Source organism: Tribolium castaneum, chromosome 6 (genome assembly GCF_031307605.1).
Source record: "Tribolium castaneum strain GA2 chromosome 6, icTriCast1.1, whole genome shotgun sequence".
Lineage (NCBI taxonomy): Eukaryota > Metazoa > Arthropoda > Insecta > Coleoptera > Tenebrionidae > Tribolium > Tribolium castaneum.
In genome coordinates, this window is record NC_087399.1 from 14,651,336 (window position 1) to 14,675,539 (window position 24,204).

The window sequence follows — 24,204 nt, forward strand, 5'->3', positions numbered from 1 at the left end:
GCAATTTATGTATCACTTTGGATAAAGGCAGCTAATCCTATTCGTTTCATTGCTTAAAATAGACAAAATTGTTAATAAATCTAACAAAAACGCTGTATTCTAGCACAAAATACTAATTACATTATAGTTTCGACGAGAATAGCTTATTTGGAATGATTCTATGCTTCCAAACGAGTAAATTTTTAATAAACAGATGCCAAACATCATGTTTTGTCCTATAAAGACATTTTATATTGCAGTTTGTATTAAAACAAAATATTTTCGTTGATTCTTTGTTAGAAGCAGCAAACCTAACATTAAAGAATCTGAAAACTTTGTATTCGGACACAAACCACCGAATTTTGTTTCAGTTTAGACAAAAACGGTTGATTTTCGACAATATTTTGCTTTGAACAAGAAAGCTTATATCAAACTGACTAAAAACGTCTTATTTTAGCACAAAACAAAAGATTTGCGTTATAGTCTTAAAGCTGATTCATGCCACAGTTTGGATAAAAACCAATTATTTTTGTTAATTCATTGTTAGAAACAAGAAACCTTACATCAAAGAAACTGAAAACCCCTTATTTAGGCACAGAAATTCGAATTACGTTTCAGTCTGGACAAAAACTGCTTATTTTAGACGATCCTTTGTTTTGAACACGAAAACTTACATTAAAAAGATTAAAAACGTCTTATTCTGGCTGAAAACTGCAAATTATATATTACTCTAGATAAAAGCAATTTATCCTGATTACTCCTTTACTTAGAATAGAGTAAACTTGTATAAAACTTAATGAAAACTTTAAATTTCGTCTCAAAGAAATAATTTACGTTATAGTTTTGACCAGCACTGTTTATTTCAAACGAAATTATGATTCGAAACTAATGAACTTTTAAGGGGCAGATGCAAAACCACATATTACCATATAAAGCGTTGTTTTAAAGCAAAGTATTACCTTTTGCAACAAGAAATTTCACGTCAAAGAAACTGAAAACTTCGTATACATACATAAATATCTAATTACGTATCAGTTTAGGCAAATACAGCTTATTTTAAACGATTCCTTGCTATAAACAAGAAAAATTTTATCAAGCATATTGAAAACGTCTTATTCTCGAAAATAAGAGCAAATTATGTATCAGTTTTAACAAAAGGGGATTACTCTGTTTGATTCTATGGTTAGAGTAGAGTAAACTACTATAAAACGTAATGAAAACTCTATATTCAAGCTCAAAGGAACAAATTACGTTATAGTTTTGACAAAAAAAAATATTTCGGACGATTACATACTTCGAAGTAAGCAAACTTTAATTGAACATGTGCAAAAGCTAATACTTTGCTTTAAAATAATGATTTATGTGGTAATATGGTATTTTGCATCTGTCCTATAAAAGTTTACCCGTTTCGCTCCATTGAATCATTAGAAATAAATTATTTTGACACAACAACAACACAAATAATTTGTTTTTGTTTAAACTGTAACATAAGTCGCTTTTATAAAACGAACTAAGACGTTTGGCATCTGCTTAGTGAAAGTTTTCTAGTTTGGGGGCATAAAATCGTTTGAAATTAACAGTTCTGGTCAAAACTATTACGTAAATTATTTCTTTGTATCACTTTAAAGATTTGCGTTATAGTCTTGACGAGAACTGTTAATTTCAAACGATTCTATGCTTTGAAACCAGTATACTTTCACTGAACAGAGGCAAAACGTCTGATTTCGCCTTTAAAAAACGATTTATGTCACAGTTTGGATTAAAACCAATGATTTTCGTTTATTCATTGTTACAAACAAGAAACCTTACATCAAAGAAACTGAAAACCTCTTATTCAGGCCCAGAAAATCAAATTACGTTTCAGTCTGGACACAAATTGCTTATTTTAGACGATTCTTTCTTTTGAACACGAAAACTTACATTAAAAAGATTAAAAACGTCTTATTCTGGCTCAAAACTGCAAATTATGTATTACTTTGGATAAAAGCAGTTTATCCTGATTACTCCTTTGCTTAGAATAGAGCAAACTTGTATAAAACTTAATGAAAACTTTAAATTTCGTCTCAAAGAAATAATTTACGTTATAGTTTTGACCAGAACTGTTAATTTCAAACGATTTTATGCCCCCAAACGAGAAAACTTTTACTAAACAGATGCCAAACGTCTTAGTTCGTTTTATAAAAACGACATGTTACAGTTTAAACAAAAAAATTATTTTCGTTGTTGTGTCAAAATAATTTATTTCGAATGATCCAATGGAGCGAAACGAGTAAACTTTTATAGGACAGATGCAAAATACCATATTACCACATAAATCGTTATTTTAAAGCAAAGTATTAGCTTTTGCACTTGTTCAATTAAAGTTTGCTTACTTCGAAATATGTAGTCGTCCGAAATAATTTTTTTTTGTCAAAACTATAACGTAATTTGTTCTTTTGAGCTTGAATATAGAGTTTTCATTACGTTTTATAGTAGTTTACTCTACTCTAAGCATAGAATCAAACAGAGTAATCCGCTTTTGTTAAAACTGATACATAATTTGCTCTTATTTAAGACATTTTCAATATGTTTGATAAAATTTTTCTTGTTTATAGCAAGGAATCGTTTAAAATAAGCTGTATTTGCCTAAACTGATACGTAATTCGATATTTGTGCATGGATACGATGTTTTCAGTTTCTTTGACGTGAAATTTCTTGTTGCAAAAGGTAATAATTTGCTTTAAAACAACGCTTTATATTGTAATATGTGGTTTTGCATCTGCCCCATAAAAGTTCATTAGTTTCGAATCATAAAATCGTTTGAAATAAACAGTGCTGGTCAAAACTATAACGTAAATTATTTCTTTGAGACGAAATTTAAAGTTTTATACAAGTTTACTCTATTCTAAGTAAAGGAGTAATCAGGATAAATTGCTTTTATCTAGAGTAATATATAATTTGCAGTTTTCAGCCAGAATAAGACGTTTTTAATCTTTTTAATGTAAGTTTTTGTATTCAAAACAAAGGATCGTCTAAAGTAAGCAGTTTTTGTTCAGACTGAAACGTAATTCGAATTTCTGTGCCTGAATAAGGGGTTTTCAGTTACTTTGATGTAAGGTTTCATGTTTGTAACAATGAATTAACGAAAATAATTGGTTTTTATCCAAACTGTGGCATGAATCGTTTTTAAAAGGCGAAATAAGATGTTTTTCCTCTGTACAGTGAAAGTTTACTCGTTTCAAAGCATAGAACCGTTTGAAATTAACAGCTCTCGTTAAGACTATAACGCAAATCTTTTGTTTTGTGCTAAAATAAGACGTTTTTAGTCAGTTTGATATAAGTTTTCTTGTTCAAAGCAAAATATTGTCGAAAATCAACCGTTTTTGTCTAAACTGATACAAAATTCGGTGGTTTGTGTCCGAATACAAAGTTTTCAGATTCATTAATGTTAGGTTTGCTGCTTCTAACAAAGAATCAACAAAAATATTTTATAGGACAAAACATGATGTTTGGCATCTGTTTAATAAAAATTTACTCGTTTGGAAGCATAGAATCATTCCAAATAAGCTATTCTCGTCGATACTATAATGTAATTAGTATTTTGTGCTAGAATACAGCGTTTTTGTTAGATTTATTAACAATTTTGTCTATTTTAAGCAATAAAACGAATAGGATTAGCTGCCTTTATCCGAAGTGATACATAAATTGCTCTTTTATGCCAGATTAATACGTTTTTAATCTGTTCTATGTAAGTTTTCTTGTTCAAAGCAAAAGATCGTCTATAATAAGCCGTTTTTGTTTGAACTGATAAACAATTCAGACTGAGACTCAACAAAAATAATTTGTTTTAATCCAGACTGATACTTTTTGACCCTATAAGAGTCCTATAAGAGTCCGAGATACGCCGATCTCGTCAAGTCTATAACGTAATTCGTTTTTTTGTGTCAGAATACGACGTTTTCTGTCTGTTTAATATAAGTTTTTAATAATAATAATAACAATAATAATAATAATAATAATAATAATAGTAATAATAATAATAATAATAATAATAATAATAATAATAATAATAGTAATAATAATAATAATAATAATAATAATAATAATAATAATAATAATAATAATAATAGTAATAGTAACATAAGTAATAATAATAATAATACTTTTAATAAGGAAAAATGGAGCTTATTTTGTGTGTTACATGAGCGTTTTTTCATTTCTATGCAAAAGATCATGTGTGATCTGTGTTTTTAGGCAACCCTAAACCCATTTTATAGTTTTTAATATTTAACAAAAATTTGCTTTAAAATAAAATGTTTGAAAAACTGAAATTAAACTAAATTAATTGTGTCTAACACTTTAGTAGAGGAAAAAGGAGGAGACATAAAAGTCACTAAAGTCTTAGAGTTGTCTTTAGTCGTCATATTAATAACAATAACATTTATAATAACAATACTAGTAGTACTAAATTTGCTTATATGCAAGCGCTTACTTAAGGTAACAGTTTTTTTGTTTTTTGCTTATATCTCGAAAACAGTTACTCCTAACAATTTTTACTTTTTCACCAAAATTAAAGGTGATAAAATTTCCTACAAAATAGTTATTTGCATTTTTCATGTAGAACTAACCATAAGCGAGATATAAGTTTGAAAATAATTAATAATTAAAAAAAAGTGTTTTAACAGAAAATGTCTTGTGATTTAAAATACACTTAATTTATTGGGTCCAATACTTTATTAAAAGAAAAAGGAGGTAACATAAAAGTCACTGAAGTCTTCAGAGTCGTTTTTAAATGCTGCATTTTTGTCTTCGTCTCAAACATTGAAAACTGAATTACATTTTTGTTCAGTAACAGTTACAGTTTTCTTATTGGTTTTTTGCTTATATCTCGAAAACAGTTACTCCTATCAAATTTTATCTTTCTTTCAAAATTAAAGCTGATAAAATTTCCAACAAAATAGTTATTTACATTTTTCTTGTAGGACCAAGAATAAACGAGTTATAGAGTTGGAAATAAATAATATTTAACAAAAATTTGCTTTAAAATAAAATGCTTGAAAAACCGGAATTAAACTAATTTAATTGTGTCTAACACTTTAGTAGAGGAAAAAGGAGAAGACATAAAAGTCACTAAATGTTGCAGAGTCGTCTTTAGTCGTCATATTAATAACAATAACATTAATAATAATAATACTAATAGTACTAAATTTGCTTATATGCAAACGCTTAATTAAGGTAACAGTTTTTTGGTTTCTTGCTTATATCTCGAAAACAGTTACTCCTATGAATTTTTATCTTTTTTTCAAAATTAAATCTGATAAAATTTCCTACAAAATAGTTATTTGCATTTTTTTGTAGGACCAACCATAAGCGAGTTATAGAGTTGGATATAAATAATCTTTAACAAAAATTTGCTTTAAAATAAAATGTTTGAAAAACCGAAATTAAAATAAACTAAGACTAACACTTTAGTAGAGGTAAAAGGAGAAGACATAAAAGTCACCAAAGTCTTGAGAGTCGTTTTTAGTCGTCATATTAATAACAATAACATTAATAATAATAATACTAATATTACTAAATTTGCTTATATGCAAGCGCTTAATTAAGGTAACAGTTTTTTGGTTTCTTGCTTATATCTCAAAAACAGTTACTCCTATCAATTTTTAAATTTTTACTAAAATTAAAGCAAGCTGATAAAATTTTGTACAAAATAGTAATTTGCATTTTTCATGTAGGACTAACCATAAGCGAGATATAAGTTTGAAAATAATTAATATTTAAAAAAAAAGTGCTTTAACAGAAAATGTCTTGTGATTTAAAATACACTTAATTTAATGGGTCCAATACTTTATTAGAAGAAAAAGGAGGAGGCATAACAGTCACTAAAGTCTTCAGAGTCGATTTTAAATGCTGCATTTTTGTCTTTGTCTCAAACATTGAAAACTGAATTACATTTTTGTTCAGAAACAGTTACAGTTTTCTTATTGGTTTTTTGCTTATAGCTCGAAAACAGTTACTCCTATAAAAATAAAAATAAATAAAATGTTTGAAAAAACGAAATTAAACTAAATTAATTAAGACTAACACTTTAGTAGAGGAAAAAAGAGAAGACATAAAAGTCACCAAAGTCTTGAGAGTCGTTTTTAGTCGTCATATTAATAACAATAACATTAATAATAATAATACTAATATTACTAAATTTGCTTATATGCAAGCGGTTAATTAAGGTAACAGTTTCTTGCTTATATCTCAAAAACAGTTACTCCTATCAATTGTTATCTTTTTACTAAAATTAAAGCTGATAAAATTTCCTACAAAATATTTATTTGCATTTTTTATGTAGGACTAACCATAAGCGAGATATAAGTTTGAAAATAATTAATATTTAAAAAAAAAGTGCTTTAACAAAAAATGTCTTGTGATTTAAAATACACTTAATTTATTGAGTCCAATACTTAATTAGAAGAAAAAGGAGGTGACATAAAAGTCACTGAAGTCTTCAGAGTCGTTTTTAAATGCTGCATTTTCGTCTTCGTCTCAAACATTGAAAACTGAATTACATTTTTGTTAAGTAACTGTAACAGTTTTCACTTTGGTTTTTTGCTTATATCTCAAAAACACCAAAATAGTTATTTACATTTTTCTTGTAGGACCAAGCATAAGCAAGTTATAGAGTTGGATATAAATAATATTAAACAAAAATTTGCTTTAAAATAAAATGTTTGAAAAACCGAAATTAAACTAAATTAATTGTGTCTAACACTTTAGTAGAGGAAAAAGGAGGAGACATAAATGTCACTAAACTCTTCAGAATCGTCTTAAGTCGTCATATTAATAACAATAACATTAATAATAACAATACTATTAGTACTAAATTTGCTTATATGCAAGCGCTTAATTAAGGTAACAGTTTTTTTGTTGTTTGCTTATATCTCGAAAACAGTTACTCCTATCAGTTTTTACCTTTTCACCAAAATTAAAGCTGATAAAATTTCCTTCAAAATCGTTATTTGCATTTTTCATGTAGAACTAACCATAAGCAAGATATAAGTTTGAAAATAATTAATAATTAAAAAAAATGTGCTTTAACAGAAAATGTCTTGTAATTTAAAATACACTTAATTTATTGGGTCCAATACTTAATTAGAAGAAAAAGGAGGTGACAGTAAATGCTACATTTTCGTCTTCGTCTCAAACATTAAATACTGAATTACATTTTTGTTTAGTAACTGTTACAGTTTTCACTTTGGTTTTTTCCTTATATCTCAAAAACAGTTACTCCTATCAATTTTTATCTTTCCTTCAAAATTAAAGCGGATAAAATTTTTTACAAAATAGTTTTTTGCATTTTTTTGTAGGACCAACTATAAGCGAGTTATAGAGTTGGATATAAATAATCTTTAACAAAAATTTGATATAAAAATAAAAAAAGATAAAAATTGATAGGAGTAACTGTTTTCGAGATATAAGCAAGAAACCAAAAAACTGTTACCTTAATTAAGCGTTTGCATATAAGCTAATTTAGTACTAATAGTATTATTATTATTAATGTTATTTTTAATAATATGACGACTAAAGACGACTCTGAAACCTTTAGTGACTTTTATGTCTTCTTCTTTTTCCTCTACTAAAGTGTTAGACACAATTAATTTAGTTTAATTTCAGTATTTCAAACATTTTATTTTAAAGCAAATTTTTGTTAAATATTATTTATATCCATCTCTATAACTCGCTTATGCTTGGTCCTACAAGAAAAATGCAAATAACTATTTTGTAGGAAATTTTATCAGCTTTAATTTTAGTAAAAAGATAAAAATTGATAGGAGTAACTGTTTTCGAGATATAAGCAAGAAACCAAAAAACTGTTACCTTAATAAAGCGCTTGCATATAAGCAAATTTAGTACTATTAGTATTATTATTATTAATGTTATTGTTATTAAAATGACGACTAAAAACGACTCTGAAGACTTTGGTGACTTTTATGTCTTCTCCTTTTTCCTATACTAAAGTGTTAGACTCAATTAATTTAGTTTAATTTCGGTTTTTCAAACATTTTATTTCAAAGCAAATTTTTGTTGACGATTATTTATATCCAACTCTATAACTCGCTTATGGTTGGTCTTACAAAAGAAATGCAAACAACTATTTTGTAGGAAATTTTATCAGCTTTAATTTTAGTAAAAAGATAAAAATTTATAGGAGTAACTGTTTTCGAGATATAAGCAAGAAACCAAAACACTGTTATCTTAATTAAGCGTTTGCATATAAGCAAATTTAGTACTATTAGTATTATTATCATTAATGTTATTGTTATTAATATGACGACTAAAGACGACTCTGAAACCTTTAGTGACTTTTATGTCTTTTTCTTTTTCCTCTACTAAAGTGTTAGACACAATTAAATTAGTTTAATTTCAGTTTTTCAAACATTTTATTTTAAAGCAAATTTTTGTTAAATATTATTTATATCCAACTCTATAACTCGCTTATGGTTGGTCCTACAAGAAAAATGCAAATAACGATTTTGTAGGAAATTTTATCAGCTTTAATTTTGAAATAAAGATAAAAATTGATAGGAGTAACAGTTTTCGAGATATAAGCAAAAAACCAATAAGAAAACTGTAACTGTTACTGAACAAAAATGTAATTCAGTTTTCAATGTTTGAGACGAAGACGAAAATGCAGCATTTAAAATCGACTCTGAAGACTTCAGTGACTTTTATGTCACCTCCTTTTTCTTCTAATAAACTATTGGACCCAATAAATTAAGTGTATTTTAAATCCCAAGACATTTTCTGTTAAAACACTTTTTTTTTAAATATTAATTATTTTCAAACTTATATCTCGCTTATGGTTAGTCCTACATGAAAAATGCAAATAAGTATTTTGTAGGAAATTTTATCAGCTTTAATTTTAGTGAAAAGATAAAAATTGATAGGAGTAACTGTTTTCGAGATATAAGCAAGAAACCAAAAAACTGTTACCTTAATTAAGGGCTTACATATAAGCAAATTTAGTACTAAAAACCACTCTGAAGACTTTGGTGACTTTTATGTCACCTCCTTTTTCTTCTAATAAAGTTCTGAACCCATTAAATTAAGTGTATTTTAAATCACAAGACATTTTCTGTTAAAGCACTTTTTCTTTAAATATTAATTATTTTCAAACTTATATCTCGCTTATGGTTAGTTCTACATAAAAAATGCAAATAACTATTTTATAGGAAATTTTATCAGCTTTAATTTTTGTAAAAAGATAAAAATTGATAGGAGTAACTGTTTTCGAGATATAAGCAAGAAACTGTTGCTTTAATTAAGCGCTTGCATATAAGCAAATTTAGTAATATTAGTATTATTATTATTAATGTTATTGTTATTAATATGACGACTAAAAACGACTCTGAAACTTTTAGTGACTTTTATGTCTTTTTCTTTTTCCTCTACTAAAGTGTTAGACACAATTAATTTAGTTTAATTTCAGTATTTCAAACATTTTATTTTAAAGCAAATTTTTGTTAAATATTATTTATATCCATCTCTATAACTCGCTTATGCTTGGTCCTACAAGAAAAATGAAAATAACTATTTTGTAGGAAATTTTATCAGCTTTAATTTTAGTAAAAAGATAAAAATTGATAGGAGTAACTGTTTTCGAGATATAAGCAAAAAACCAAAAAACTGTTACCTTAATAAAGCGCTTGCATATAAGCAAATTTAGTACTATTAGTATTATTATTATTAATGTTATTGTTATTAAAATGACGACTAAAAAAGACTCTAAAGACTTTGGTGACTTTTATGTCTTCTCCTTTTTCCTATACTAAAGTGTTAGACACAATTAAATTAGTTTAATTTCAGTTTTTCAAACATTTTATTTTAAAGCAAATTTTTGTTAAATATTATTTATATCCAACTCTATAACTCGCTTATGGTTGGTCCTACAAGAAAAATGCAAATAACTATTTTGTAGGAAATGTTATCAACTTTAATTTTGAAAGAAAGATAAAAATTGATAGGAGTAACTGTTTTCGAGATATAAGCAAAAAACCAAAGTAAAAACTGTTACCGTTTCAGAACAAAAATGTAATTCAGTTTTCAATGTTTGAGACGAAGACGAAAATGCAGCATTTAAAATCGACTCTGAAGACTTCAGTGACTTATATGTCACCCCCTTTTTTTTAATAAAGTATTGGACCTAATAAATTAAGTGTATTTTAAATCACAAGACATTTTCTGTTAAAGCACTTCTTTTTTAAATATTAATTATTTTCAATCTTATATCTCGCTTATGGTTAGTCCTACATAAAAAATGCAAATAACTATTTTGTAGGAAATTTTATCAGCTTGAATTTTAGTAAAAAGATAAAAATTGATAGGAGTAACTGTTTTCGAGATATGAGCAAGAAACCAAAACACTGTTACCTTAATTAAGCGTTTGCATATAAGCAAATTTAGTACTATTAGTATTATTATTATTAATGTTATTGTTATTAATATGACGATTAAAGACAACTTTGAAACCTTTAGTGACTTTTATGTCTTCTTCTTTTTCCTCTACGAAAGTGTTAGACACAATTAAATTAGTTTAATTTCAGTTTTTCAAACATTTTATTTTAAAGCAAATTTTTGTTAAATATTATTTATATCCAACTCTATAACTCGCTTATGGTTGGTCCTACAAGAAAAATGCAAATAACTATTTTGTAGGAAATTTTATCAGCTTTAATTTTGAAAGAAAGATAAAAATTGATAAGAGTAACTGTTTTCGAGATATAAGCAAAAAACCAATAAGAAAACTGTGACTGTTACTGAACAAAAATGTAATTCGGTTTTCAATGTTTGAGACGAAGACGAAACTGCAGCATTTAAAAACGACTCTGAAGACTTCAGTGACTTTTATGTCACTTCCTTTTTCTTCTAATAAAGTATTGGATCCAATAAATTAAGTGTATTTTAAATCACAAGACATTTTCTGTTAAAGCACTTTTTTTTTAAATATTAATTATTTTCAATCATATATCTCGCTTATGGTTAGTCCTACATAAAAAATGCAAATAACTATTTTGTAGGAAATTTTATCAGCTTGAATTTTAGTAAAAAGATAAAAATTGATAGGAGTAACTGTTTTCGAGATATAAGCAAGAAACCAAAACACTGTTACCTTAATTAAGCGTTTGCATATAAGCAAATTTAGTACTATTAGTATTATTATTATTAATGTTATTGTTATTAATATGACAACTAAAGACAACTCTGAAACCTTTAGTGACTTTTATGTCTTTTCCTTTTTTCTCTACTAAAGTGTTAGACACAGTTAAATTAGTTTAATTTCCGTTTTTCAAACATTTTATTTTAAAGCAAATTTTTGTTAAATATTATTTATATCCAACTCTATAACTCGCTTATGGTTGGTCCTACAAGAAAAATGCAAATAACTATTTTGTAGAATATTTTATCAGCTTTAATTTTGAAAGAAAGACAAAAATTCATAGGAGTAACTGTTTTCGAGATATAAGCAAGAAACCAAAAAACTGTTACCTTAATAAAGCGCTTGCTTTAAATCACAAGACATTTTCTGTTAAAGCACTTCTTTTTTAAATATTAATTATTTTCAATCTTATATCTCGCTTATGGTTAGTCCTACATAAAAAATGCAAATAACTATTTTGTAGGAAATTTTATCAGCTTGAATTTTAGTAAAAAGAGAAAAATTGATAGGAGTAACTGTTTTCGAGATATAAGCAAGAAACCAAAACACTGTTACCTTAATTAAGCGTTTGCATATAAGCAAATTTAGTACTATTAGTATTATTATTATTAATGTTATTGTTATTAATATGACAACTAAAGACAACTCTGAAACCTTTAGTGACTTTTATGTCTTTTCCATTTTTCTCTACTAAAGTGTTAGACACAGTTAAATTAGTTTAATTTCAGTTTTTCAAACATTTTATTTTAAAGCAAATTTTTGTTAAATATTATTTATATCCAACTCTATAACTCGCTTATGGTTGGTCCTACAAGAAAAATGCAAATAACTATTTTGTAGAATATTTTATCAGCTTTAATTTTAAAAAAAAGACAAAAATTCATAGGAGTAACTGTTTTCGAGATATATGCAAAAAACCAAAAAACTGTTACCTTAATAAAGCGCTTGCATATAAGCAGATTTAGTACTATTAGTATTATTATTATTAATGTTATTGTTATTAATATGACGACTAAAAACGATTCTGAAGACTTTGGTGACTTTTATGTCTTTTTCTTTTTTCTCTACTAAAGTGTTAGACACAATTAATTTAGTTTAATTTCAGTATTTCAAACATTATATTTTTAAGCAAGTTTTTGTTAAATATTATTTATATCCAACTTTATAACTCGCTTATGGTTGGTCCCACAAGAAAAATGCAAATAACTATTTTGTAGGAAATGTTATCAGCTTTAATTTTGAAAGAAAGATAAAAATTGATAGGAGTAACTGTTTTCGAGATATGAGCAAGAAACCAAAACACTGTTACCTTAATTAAGCGTTTGCATATAAGCAAATATAGTACTATTAGTATTATTATTATTAATGTTATTGTTATTAATATGACGATTAAAGACAACTTTGAAACCTTTAGTGACTTTAAGTCTTCTTCTTTTTCCTCTACTAAAGTGTTAGACACAATTAAATTAGTTTAATTTCAGTTTTTCAAACATTTTATTTTAAAGCAAATTTTTGTTAAAAATTATTTATATCCAACTCTATAACTCGCTTATGGTTGGTCCTACAAGAAAAATGCAAATAACTATTTTGTAGGAAATTTTATCAGCTTTAATTTTGAAAAAAAGACAAAAATTCATAGGAGTAACTGTTTTCGAGATATAAGCAAGAAACCAAAAAACTGTAACCTTAATAAAGCGCTTGCATATAAGCAGATTTAGTACTATTAGTATTATTATTATTAATGTTATTGTTATTAATATGACGACTAAAAACGATTCTGAAGACTTTGGTGACTTTTATGTCTTTTTCTTTTTTCTCTACTAAAGTGTTAGACACAATTAATTTAGTTTAATTTCAGTATTTCAAACATTTTATTTTTAAGCAAGTTTTTGTTAAATATTATTTATATCCAACTTTATAACTCGCTTATGGTTGGTCCCACAAGAAAAATGCAAATAACTATTTTGTAGGAAATGTTATCAGCTTTAATTTTGAAAGAAAGATAAAAATTGATAGGAGTAACTGTTTTCGAGATATGAGCAAAAAACCAAAACACTGTTACCTTAATTAAGCGTTTGCATATAAGCAAATTTAGTACTATTAGTATTATTATTATTAATGTTATTGTTATTAATATGACGATTAAAGACAACTTTGAAACCTTTAGTGACTTTAAGTCTTCTTCTTTTTCCTCTACTAAAGTGTTAGACACAATTAAATTAGTTTAATTTCAGTTTTTCAAACATTTTATTTTAAAGCAAATTTTTGTTAAATATTATTTATATCCAACTCTATAACTCGCTTATGGTTGATCCTACAAGAAAAATGCAAATATCTATTTTGTAGGAAATTTTATCAGCTTTAATTTTGACAGAAAGATAAAAATTGATAGGAGTAACTGTTTTCGAGATATAAGCAAAAAACCAATAAGAAAACTGTGACTGTTACTGAACAAAAATGTAATTCAGTTTTCAATGTTTGAGACGAAGACGAAACTGCAGCATTTAAAAACGGCTCTGAAGACTTCAGTGACTTTTATGTCACTTCCTTTTTCTTCTAATAAAGTATTGGACCCAATAAATTAAGTGTATTTTAAATCACAAGACATCTTCTGTTAAAGCACTTTTTTTTTAAATATTAATTATTTTCAATCATATATCTCGCTTATGGTTAGTCCTACATGAAAAATGCAAATAACTATTTTATAGGAAATTTTATCAGCTTGAATTTTAGTAAAAAGATAAAAATTGATAGGAGTAACTGTTTTCGAGATATAAGCAAGAAACCAAAACACTGTTACCTTAATTAAGCGTTTGCATATAAGCAAATTTAGTACTATTAGTATTATTATTATTAATGTTATTGTTATTAATATGACAACTAAAGACAACTCTGAAACCTTTAGTGACTTTTATGTCTTTTCCTTTTTCCTCTACTAAAGTGTTAGACACAATTAAATTAGTTTAATTTCAGTTTTTCAAACATTTTATTTTAAAGCAAATTTTTGTTAAAAATTATTTATATCCAACTCTATAACTCGCTTATGGTTGGTCCTACAAGAAAAATGCAAATAACTATTTTGTAGGAAATTTTATCAGCTTTAATTTTGAAAAAAAAACAAAAATTCATAGGAGTAACTGTTTTCGAGTATAAGCAAGAAACCAAAAAACTGTTACCTTAATAAAGCGCTTGCATATAAGCAGATTTAGTACTATTAGTATTATTATTATTAATGTTATTGTTATTAATATGACGACTAAAAACGATTCTGAAGACTTTGGTGACTTTTATGTCTTTTTCTTTTTTCTCTACTAAAGTGTTAGACACAATTAATTTAGTTTAATTTCAGTATTTCAAACATTTTATTTTTAAGCAAGTTTTTGTTAAATATTATTTATATCCAACTTTATAACTCGCTTATGGTTGGTCCTACAAGAAAAATGCAAATAATATTTTGTAGGAAATGTTATCAGCTTTAATTTTGAAAGAAAGATAAAAATTGATAGGAGTAACTGTTTTCGAGATATAAGCAAAAAACCAATGTAAAAACTGTTACCGTTTCAGAACAAAAATGTAATTCAGTTTTCAATGTTTGAGACGAAGACGAAAATGCAGCATTTAAAATCGACTCTGAAGACTTCAGTGACTTATATGTCACCCCCTTTTTTTCTAATAAAGTATTGGACCTAATAAATTAAGTGTATTTTAAATCACAAGACATTTTCTGTTAAAGCACTTCTTTTTTAAATATTAATTATTTTCAATCTTATATCTCGCTTATGGTTAGTCCTACATAAAAAATGCAAATAATTATTTTGTAGGAAATTTTATCAGCTTGAATTTTAGTAAAAAGATAAAAGTTGATAGGAGTAACTGTTTTCGAGATATGAGCAAGAAACCAAAACACTGTTACCTTAATTAAGCGTTTGCATATAAGCAAATTTAGTACTATTAGTATTATTATTAATATAAGCAAGAAACCAAAAAACTGTTACCTTAATAAAGCGCTTGCATATAAGCAGATTTAGTACTATTAGTATTATTATTATTAATGTTATTGTTATTAATATGACGACTAAAAACGATTATGAAGACTTTGGTGACTTTTATGTTTTTTTCTTTTTTCTCTACTAAAGTGCTAGACTCAATTAATTTAGTTTAATTTCAGTATTTCAAACATTTTATTTTTAAGCAAGTTTTTGTTAAATATTATTTATATCCAACTTTATAACTCGCTTATGGTTGGTCCTACAAGAAAAATGCAAATAACTATTTTGTAGGAAATGTTATCAGCTTTAATTTTGAAAGAAAGATAAAAATTGATAGGAGTAACTGTTTTTGAGATATAAGCAAAAAACCAATGTAAAAACTGTTACCGTTTCAGAACAAAAATGTAATTCAGTTTTCAATGTTTGAGACGAAGACGAAAATGCAGCATTTAAAATCGACTCTGAAGACTTCAGTGACTTATATGTCACCCCCTTATTTTCTAATAAAGTATTGGACCTAATAAATTAAGTGTATTTTAAATCACAAGACATTTTCTGTTAAAGCACTTCTTTTTTAAATATTAATTATTTTCAATCTTATATCTCGCTTATGGTTAGTCCTACATAAAAAATGCAAATAATTATTTTGTAGGAAATTTTATCAGCTTGAATTTTAGTAAAAAGATAAAAGTTGATAGGAGTAACTGTTTTCGAGATATGAGCAAGAAACCAAAACACTGTTACCTTGATTAAGCGTTTGCATATTAGCAAATTTAGTACTATTAGTATTATTATTATTAATGTTATTGTTATTAATATGACGATTAAAGACAACTTTGAAACCTTTAGTGACTTTTATGTCTTCTTCTTTTTCCTCTACTAAAGTGTTAGACACAATTAAATTAGTTTAATTTCAGTTTTTCAAACATTTTATTTTAAAGCAAATTTTTGTTAAATGTTATTTATGTCCAACTCTATAACTCGCTTATGGTTGGTCCTACAAGAAAAATGCAAATAACTATTTTGTAGGAAATGTTATCAACTTTAATTTTGAAAGAAAGATAAAAATTGATAGGAGCAACTGTTTTCGAGATATAAGCAAAAAACCAAAGTAAAAACTGTTTCCGTTTCAGAACAAAAATGTAATTCAGTTTTCAATGTTTGAGACGAAGACGAAAATGCAGCATTTAAAATCGACTCTGAAGACTTCAGTGACTTATATGTCACCCCCTTTTTTTTTTAATAAAGTATTGGACCTAATAAATTAAGTGTATTTTAAATCACAAGACATTTTCTGTTAAAGCACTTCTTTTTTAAATATTAATTATTTTCAATCTTATATCTCGCTTATGGTTAGTCCTACATAAAAAATGCAAATAACTATTTTGTAGGAAATTTTATCAGCTTGAATTTTAGTAAAAAGATAAAAATTGATAGGAGTAACTGTTTTCGAGATATGAGCAAGAAACCAAAACACTGTTACCTTAATTAAGCGTTTGCATATAAGCAAATTTAGTACTATTAGTATTATTATTATTAATGTTATTGTTATTAATATGACGATTAAAGACAACTTTGAAACCTTTAGTGACTTTTATGTCTTCTTCTTTTTCTTCTACTAAAGTGTTAGACACAATTAATTTAGTTTAATTTCAGTATTTCAAACATTTTATTTTTAAGCAAGTTTTTGTTAAATATTATTTATATCCAACTTTATAACTCGCTTATGGTTGGTCCTACAAGAAAAATGCAAATAACTATTTTGTATTAAATGTTATCAGCTTTAATTTTGAAAGAAAGATAAAAATTGATAGGAGTAACTGTTTTCGAGATATAAGCAAAAAACCAATAAGAAAACTGTGACTGTTACTGAACAAAAATGTAATTCGGTTTTCAATGTTTGAGACGAAGACGAAACTGCAGCATTTAAAAACGACTCTGAAGACTTCAGTGACTTTTATGTCACTTCCTTTTTCTTCTAATAAAGTATTGGACCCAATAAATTAAGTGTATTTTAAATCACAAGACATTTTCTGTTAAAGCACTTTTTTTTTAAATATTAATTATTTTCAATCATATATCTCGCTTATGGTTAGTCCTACATGAAAAATGCAAATAACTATTTTGTAGGAAATTTTATCAGCTTGAATTTTAGTAAAAAGATAAAAATTGATAGGAGTAACTGTTTTCGCGATATAAGCAAGAAACCAAAACACTGTTACCTTAATTAAGCGTTTGCATATAAGCAAATTTAGTACTATTAGTATTATTATTATTAATGTTATTGTTATTAATATGACAACTAAAGACAACTCTGAAACCTTTAGTGACTTTTATGTCTTTTCCTTTTTTCTCTACTAAAGTGTTAGACACAGTTAAATTAGTTTAATTTCAGTTTTTCAAACATTTTATTTTAAAGCAAATTTTTGTTAAATATTATTTATATCTAACTCTATAACTCGCTTATGGTTGGTCCTACAAGAAAAATGCAAATAACTATTTTGTAGAATATTTTATCAGCTTTAATTTTGAAATAAAAACAAAAATTCATAGGAGTAACTGTTTTCGAGATATAAGCAAGAAACCAAAAAACTGTTACCTTAATAAAGCGCTTGCATATAAGCAGATTTAGTACTATTAGTATTATTATTATTAATGTTATTGTTATTAATATGACGACTAAAAACGATTCTGAAGACTTTGGTGACTTTTATGTCTTTTTCTTTTTTCTCTACTAAAGTGTTAGACACAATTAATTTAGTTTAATTTCAGTATTTCAAACATTTTATTTTTAAGCAAGTTTTTGTTAAATATTATTTATATCCAACTTTATAACTCGCTTATGGTTGGTCCTACAAGAAAAATGCAAATAACTATTTTGTATTAAATGTTATCAGCTTTAATTTTGAAAGAAAGATAAAAATTGATAGGAGTAACTGTTTTCGAGATATAAGCAAAAAACTAAAGTAAAAACTGTTACCGTTTCAGAACAAAAATGTAATTCAGTTTTCAATGTTTGAGACGAAGACGAAAATGCAGCATTTAAAATCGACTCTGAAGACTTCAGTGACTTATATGTCACCCCCTTTTTTTTTAATAAAGTATTGGACCTAATAAATTAAGTGTATTTTAAATCACAAGACATTTTCTGTTAAAGCACTTTTTTTTTAAATATTAATTATTTTCAAACTTATATCTCGCTTATGGTTAGTCCTACATGAAAAATGCAAATTACTATTTTGTACAAAATTTTATCAGCTTGCTTTAATTTTAGTAAAAATTTAAAAATTGATAGGAGTAACTGTTTTCGAGATATAAGCAAGAAACCAAAAAACTGTTACCTTAATTAAGCGCTTGCATATAAGCAAATTTAGTAATATTAGTATTATTATTATTAATGTTATTGTTATTAATATGACGACTAAAAACGACTCTCAAGACTTTGGTGACTTTTATGTCTTCTCCTTTTACCTCTACTAAAGTGTTAGTCTTAGTTTAGTTTAATTTCGGTTTTTCAAACATTTTATTTTAAAGCAAATTTTTGTTAAAGATTATTTATATCCAACTCTATAACTCGCTTATGGTTGGTCCTACAAAAAAATGCAAATAACTATTTTGTAGGAAATTTTATCAGCTTTAATTTTGAAAAAAAGATAAAAATTGATAGGAGTAACTGTTTTCGAGATATAAGCAAGAAACCAAAAAACTGTTACCTTAATTAAGCGTTTGCATATAAGCAAATTTAGTACTATTAGTATTATTATTATTAATGTTATTGTTATTAATATGACGATTAAAGACAACTTTGAAACCTCTAGTGACTTTTATGTCTTAGTCTTAGTTTAGTTTAATTTCGGTTTTTCAAACATTTTATTTTAAAGCAAATTTTTGTTAAAGATTATTTATATCCAACTCTATAACTCGCTTATGGTTGGTCCTACAAAAAAATGCAAATAACTATTTTGTAGGAAATTTTATCAGCTTTAATTTTGAAAAAAAGACAAAAATTCATAGGAGTAACTGTTTTCGAGATATAAGCAAGAAACCAAAAAACTGTTACCTTAATAAAGCGCTTGCATATAAGCAGATTTAGTACTATTAGTATTATTATTATTAATGTTATTGTTATTAATATGACGACTAAAAACGATTCTGAAGACTTTGGTGACTTTTATGTCTTTTTCTTTTTTCTCTACTAAAGTGTTAGACACAATTAATTTAGTTTAATTTCAGTATTTCAAACATTTTATTTTTAAGCAAGTTTTTGTTAAATATTATTTATATCCAACTTTATAACTCGCTTATGGTTGGTCCTACAAGAAAAATGCAAATAACTATTTTGTAGGAAATGTTATCAGCTTTAATTTTGAAAGAAAGATAAAAATTGATAGGAGTAACTGTTTTCGAGATATAAGCAAAAAACCAAAGTAAAAACTGTTACCGTTTCAGAACAAAAATGTAATTCAGTTTTCAATGTTTGAGACGAAGACGAAAATGCAGCATTTAAAATCGACTCTGAAGACTTCAGTGACTTATATGTCACCCCCTTTTTTTTTAATAAAATATTGGACCTAATAAATTAAGTGTATTTTAAATCACAAGACATTTTCTGTTAAAGCACTTCTTTTTTAAATATTAATTATTTTCAATCTTATATCTCGCTTATGGTTAGTCCTACATAAAAAATGCAAATAACTATTTTGTAGAAAATTTTATCAGCTTGAATTTTAGTAAAAAGATAAAAATTGATAGGAGTAACTGTTTTCGAGATATGAGCAAGAAACCAAAACACTGTTACCTTAATTAAGCGTTTGCATATAAGCAAATTTAGTACTATTAGTATTATTATTATTAATGTTATTGTTATTAATATGACGATTAAAGACAACTTTGAAACCTTTAGTGACTTTTATGTCTTCTTCTTTTTTCTCTACTAAAGTGTTAGACACAATTAAATTAGTTTAATTTCAGTTTTTCAAACATTTTATTTTAAAGCAAATTTTTGTTAAATATTATTTATATCCAACTCTATAACTCGCTTATGGTTGGTCCTACAAGAAAAATGTAAATAACTATTTTGTAGGAAATTTTATCAGCTTTAATTTTGATAGAAAGATAAAAATTGATAGGAGTAACTGTTTTCGAGATATAAGCAAGAAACCAAAAAACTGTTACCTTAATAAAGCGCTTGCATATAAGCAGATTTAGTACTATTAGTATTATTATTATTAATGTTATTGTTATTAATATGACGACTAAAAACGATTCTGAAGACTTTGGTGACTTTTATGTCTTTTTCTTTTTTCTCTACTAAAGTGTTAGACACAATTAATTTAGTTTAATTTCAGTATTTCAAACATTTTATTTTTAAGCAAGTTTTTGTTAAATATTATTTATATCCAACTTTATAACTCGCTTATGGTTGGTCCTACAAGAAAAATGCAAATAACTATTTTGTAGGAAATGTTATCAGCTTTAATTTTGAAAGAAAGATAAAAATTGATAGGAGTAACTGTTTTCGAGATATAAGCAAAAAACCAATGTAAAAACTGTTACCGTTTCAGAACAAAAATGTAATTCAGTTTTCAATGTTTGAGACGAAGACGAAAATGCAGCATTTAAAATCGACTCTGAAGACTTCAGTGACTTATATGTCACCCCCTTTTTTTCTAATAAAGTATTGGACCTAATAAATTAAGTGTATTTTAAATCACAAGACATTTTCTGTTAAAGCACTTCTTTTTTAAATATTAATTATTTTCAATCTTATATCTCGCTTATGGTTAGTCCTACATAAAAAATGCAAATAATTATTTTGTAGAAAATTTTATCAGCTTGAATTTTAGTAAAAAGATAAAAGTTGATAGGAGTAACTGTTTTCGAGATATGAGCAAGAAACCAAAACACTGTTACCTTAATTAAGCGTTTGCATATAAGCAAATTTAGAACTATTAGTATTATTATTATTAATGTTATTGTTATTAATATGACGATTAAAGACAACTTTGAAACCTTTAGTGACTTTTATGTCTTCTTCTTTTTCCTCTACTAAAGTGTTAGACACAATTAAATTAGTTTAATTTCAGTTTTTCAAACATTTTATTTTTAATCAAATTTTTGTTAAATATTATTTATATCCAACTCTATAACTCGCTTATGGTTGGTCCTACAAGAAAAATGCAAATAACTATTTTGTAGGAAATTTCATCAGCTTTAATTTTGACAGAAAGATAAAAATTGATAGGAGTAACTGTTTTCGAGATATAAGCAAAAAACCAATAAGAAAACTGTGACTGTTACTGAACAAAAATGTAATTCAGTTTTCAATGTTTGAGACGAAGACGAAACTGCAGCATTTAAAAACGACTCTGAAGGCTTCAGTGACTTTTATGTCACTTTCTTTTTCTTCTAATAAAGTATTGGACCCAATAAATTAAGTGTATTTTAAATCACAAGACATTTTCTGTTAAAGCACTTTTTTTTTAAATATTAATTATTTTCAATCATATATCTCGCTTATGGTTAGTCCTACATGAAAAATGCAAATAACTATTTTATAGGAAATTTTATCAGCTTAAATTTTAGTAAAAAGATAAAAATTGATAGGAGTAACTGTTTTCGAGATATAAGCAAGAAACCAAAACACTGTTACCTTAATTAAGCGTTTGCATATAAGCAAATTTAGTACTATTAGTATTATTATTATTAATGTTATTGTTATTAATATGACAACTAAAGACAACTCTGAAACCTTTAGTGACTTTCATGTCTTTTCCTTTTTCCTCTACTAAAGTGTTAGACACAATTAAATTAGTTTAATTTCAGTTTTTCAAACATTTTATTTTAAAGCAAATTTTTGTTAAAAAGTATTTATATCCAACTCTATAACTCGCTTATGGTTGGTCCTACAAGAAAAATGCAAATAACTATTTTGTAGGAAATTTTATCAGCTTTAATTTTGAAAAAAAGACAAAAATTCATAGGAGTAACTGTTTTCGAGATATAAGCAAGAAACCAAAAAACTGTTACCTTAATAAAGCGCTTGCATATAAGCAGATTTAGTACTATTAGTATTATTATTATTAATGTTATTGTTATTAATATGACGACTAAAAACGATTCTGAAGATTTTGGTGACTTTTATGTCTTTTTCTTTTTTCTCTACTAAAGTGTTAGACACAATTAATTTAGTTTAATTTCAGTATTTCAAACATTTTATTTTTAAGCAAGTTTTTGTTAAATATTATTTATATCCAACTTTATAACTCGCTTATGGTTGGTCCCACAAGAAAAATGTAAATAACTATTTTGTAGGAAATGTTATCAGCTTTAATTTTGAAAGAAAGATAAAAATTAATAGGAGTAACTGTTTTCGAGATATGAGCAAGAAACCAAAACACTGTTACCTTAATTAAGCGTTTGCATATAAGCAAATTTAGTACTATTAGTATTATTATTATTAATGTTATTGTTATTAATATGACGATTAAAGACAACTTTGAAACCTTTAGTGACTTTTATGTCTTCTTCTTTTTCCTCTACTAAAGTGTTAGACACAATTAAATTAGTTTAATTTCAGTTTTTCAAACATTTTATTTTAAAGCAAATTTTTGTTAAATATTATTTATATCCAACTCTATAACTCGCTTATGGTTGGTCCTACAAGAAAAATGCAAATATTTATTTTGTAGGAAATTTTATCAGCTTTAATTTTGACAAAAAGATAAAAATTGATAGGAGTAACTGTTTTCGAGATATAAGCAAAAAACCAATAAGAAAACTGTGACTGTTACTGAACAAAAATGTAATTCGGTTTTCAATGTTTGAGACGAAGACGAAACTGCAGCATTTAAAAACGACTCTGAAGATTTCAGTAACTTTTATGTCACTTCCTTTTTCTTCTAATAAAGTATTGGACCCAATAAATTAAGTGTATTTTAAATCACAAGACATTTTCTGTTAAAGCACTTTTTTTTTAAATATTAATTATTTTCAATCATATATCTCGCTTATGGTTAGTCCTACATAAAAAATGCAAATAACTATTTTGTAGGAAATTTTATCAGCTTGAATTTTAGTAAAAAGATAAAAATTGATAGGAGTAACTGTTTTCGAGATATAAGCAAGAAACCAAAACACTGTTACCTTAATTAAGCGTTTGCATATAAGCAAATTTAGAACTATTAGTATTATTATTATTAATGTTATTGTTATTAATATGACAACTAAAGACAACTCTGAAACCTTAAGTGACTTTTGTCTTTTCGTTTTTTCTCTACTAAAGTGTTAGACACAGTAAAATTAGTTTAATTTCAGTTTTTCAAACATTTTATTTTAAAGCAAATTTTTGTTAAATATAATTTATATCCAACTCTATAACTCGCTTATGGTTGGTCCTACAAGAAAAATGCAAATAACTATTTTGTAGAATATTTTATCGGCTTTAATTTTGAAAGAAAGACAAAAATTCATAGGAGTAACTGTTTTCGAGATATAAGCAAGAAACCAAAAAACTGTTACCTTAATAAAGCGCTTGCATATAAGCAGATTTAGTACTATTAGTATTATTATTATTAATGTTATTGTTATTAATATGACGACTAAAAACGATTCTGAAGACTTTGGTGACTTTTATGTCTTTTTCTTTTTTTTCTACTAATGTGTTAGACACAATTAATTTAGTTTAATTTCAGTTTTTTAAACATTTTATTTTTAAGCAAGTTTTTGTTAAATATTATTTATATCCAACTTTATAACTCGCTTATGGTTGGTCCTACAAGAAAAATGCAAATAACTATTTTGTAGGAAATGTTATCAGCTTTAATTTTGAAAAAAAGATAAAAATTGATAGGAGTAACTGTTTTCGAGATATAAGCAAAAAACCAAAGTAAAAACTGTTACCGTTTCAGAACAAAAATGTAATTCAGTTTTCAATGTTTGAGACGAAGACGAAAATGCAGCATTTAAAATCGACTCTGAAGACTTCAGTGACTTATATGTCACCCCCTTTTTTTTTTAATAAAGTATTGGACCTAATAAATTAAGTGT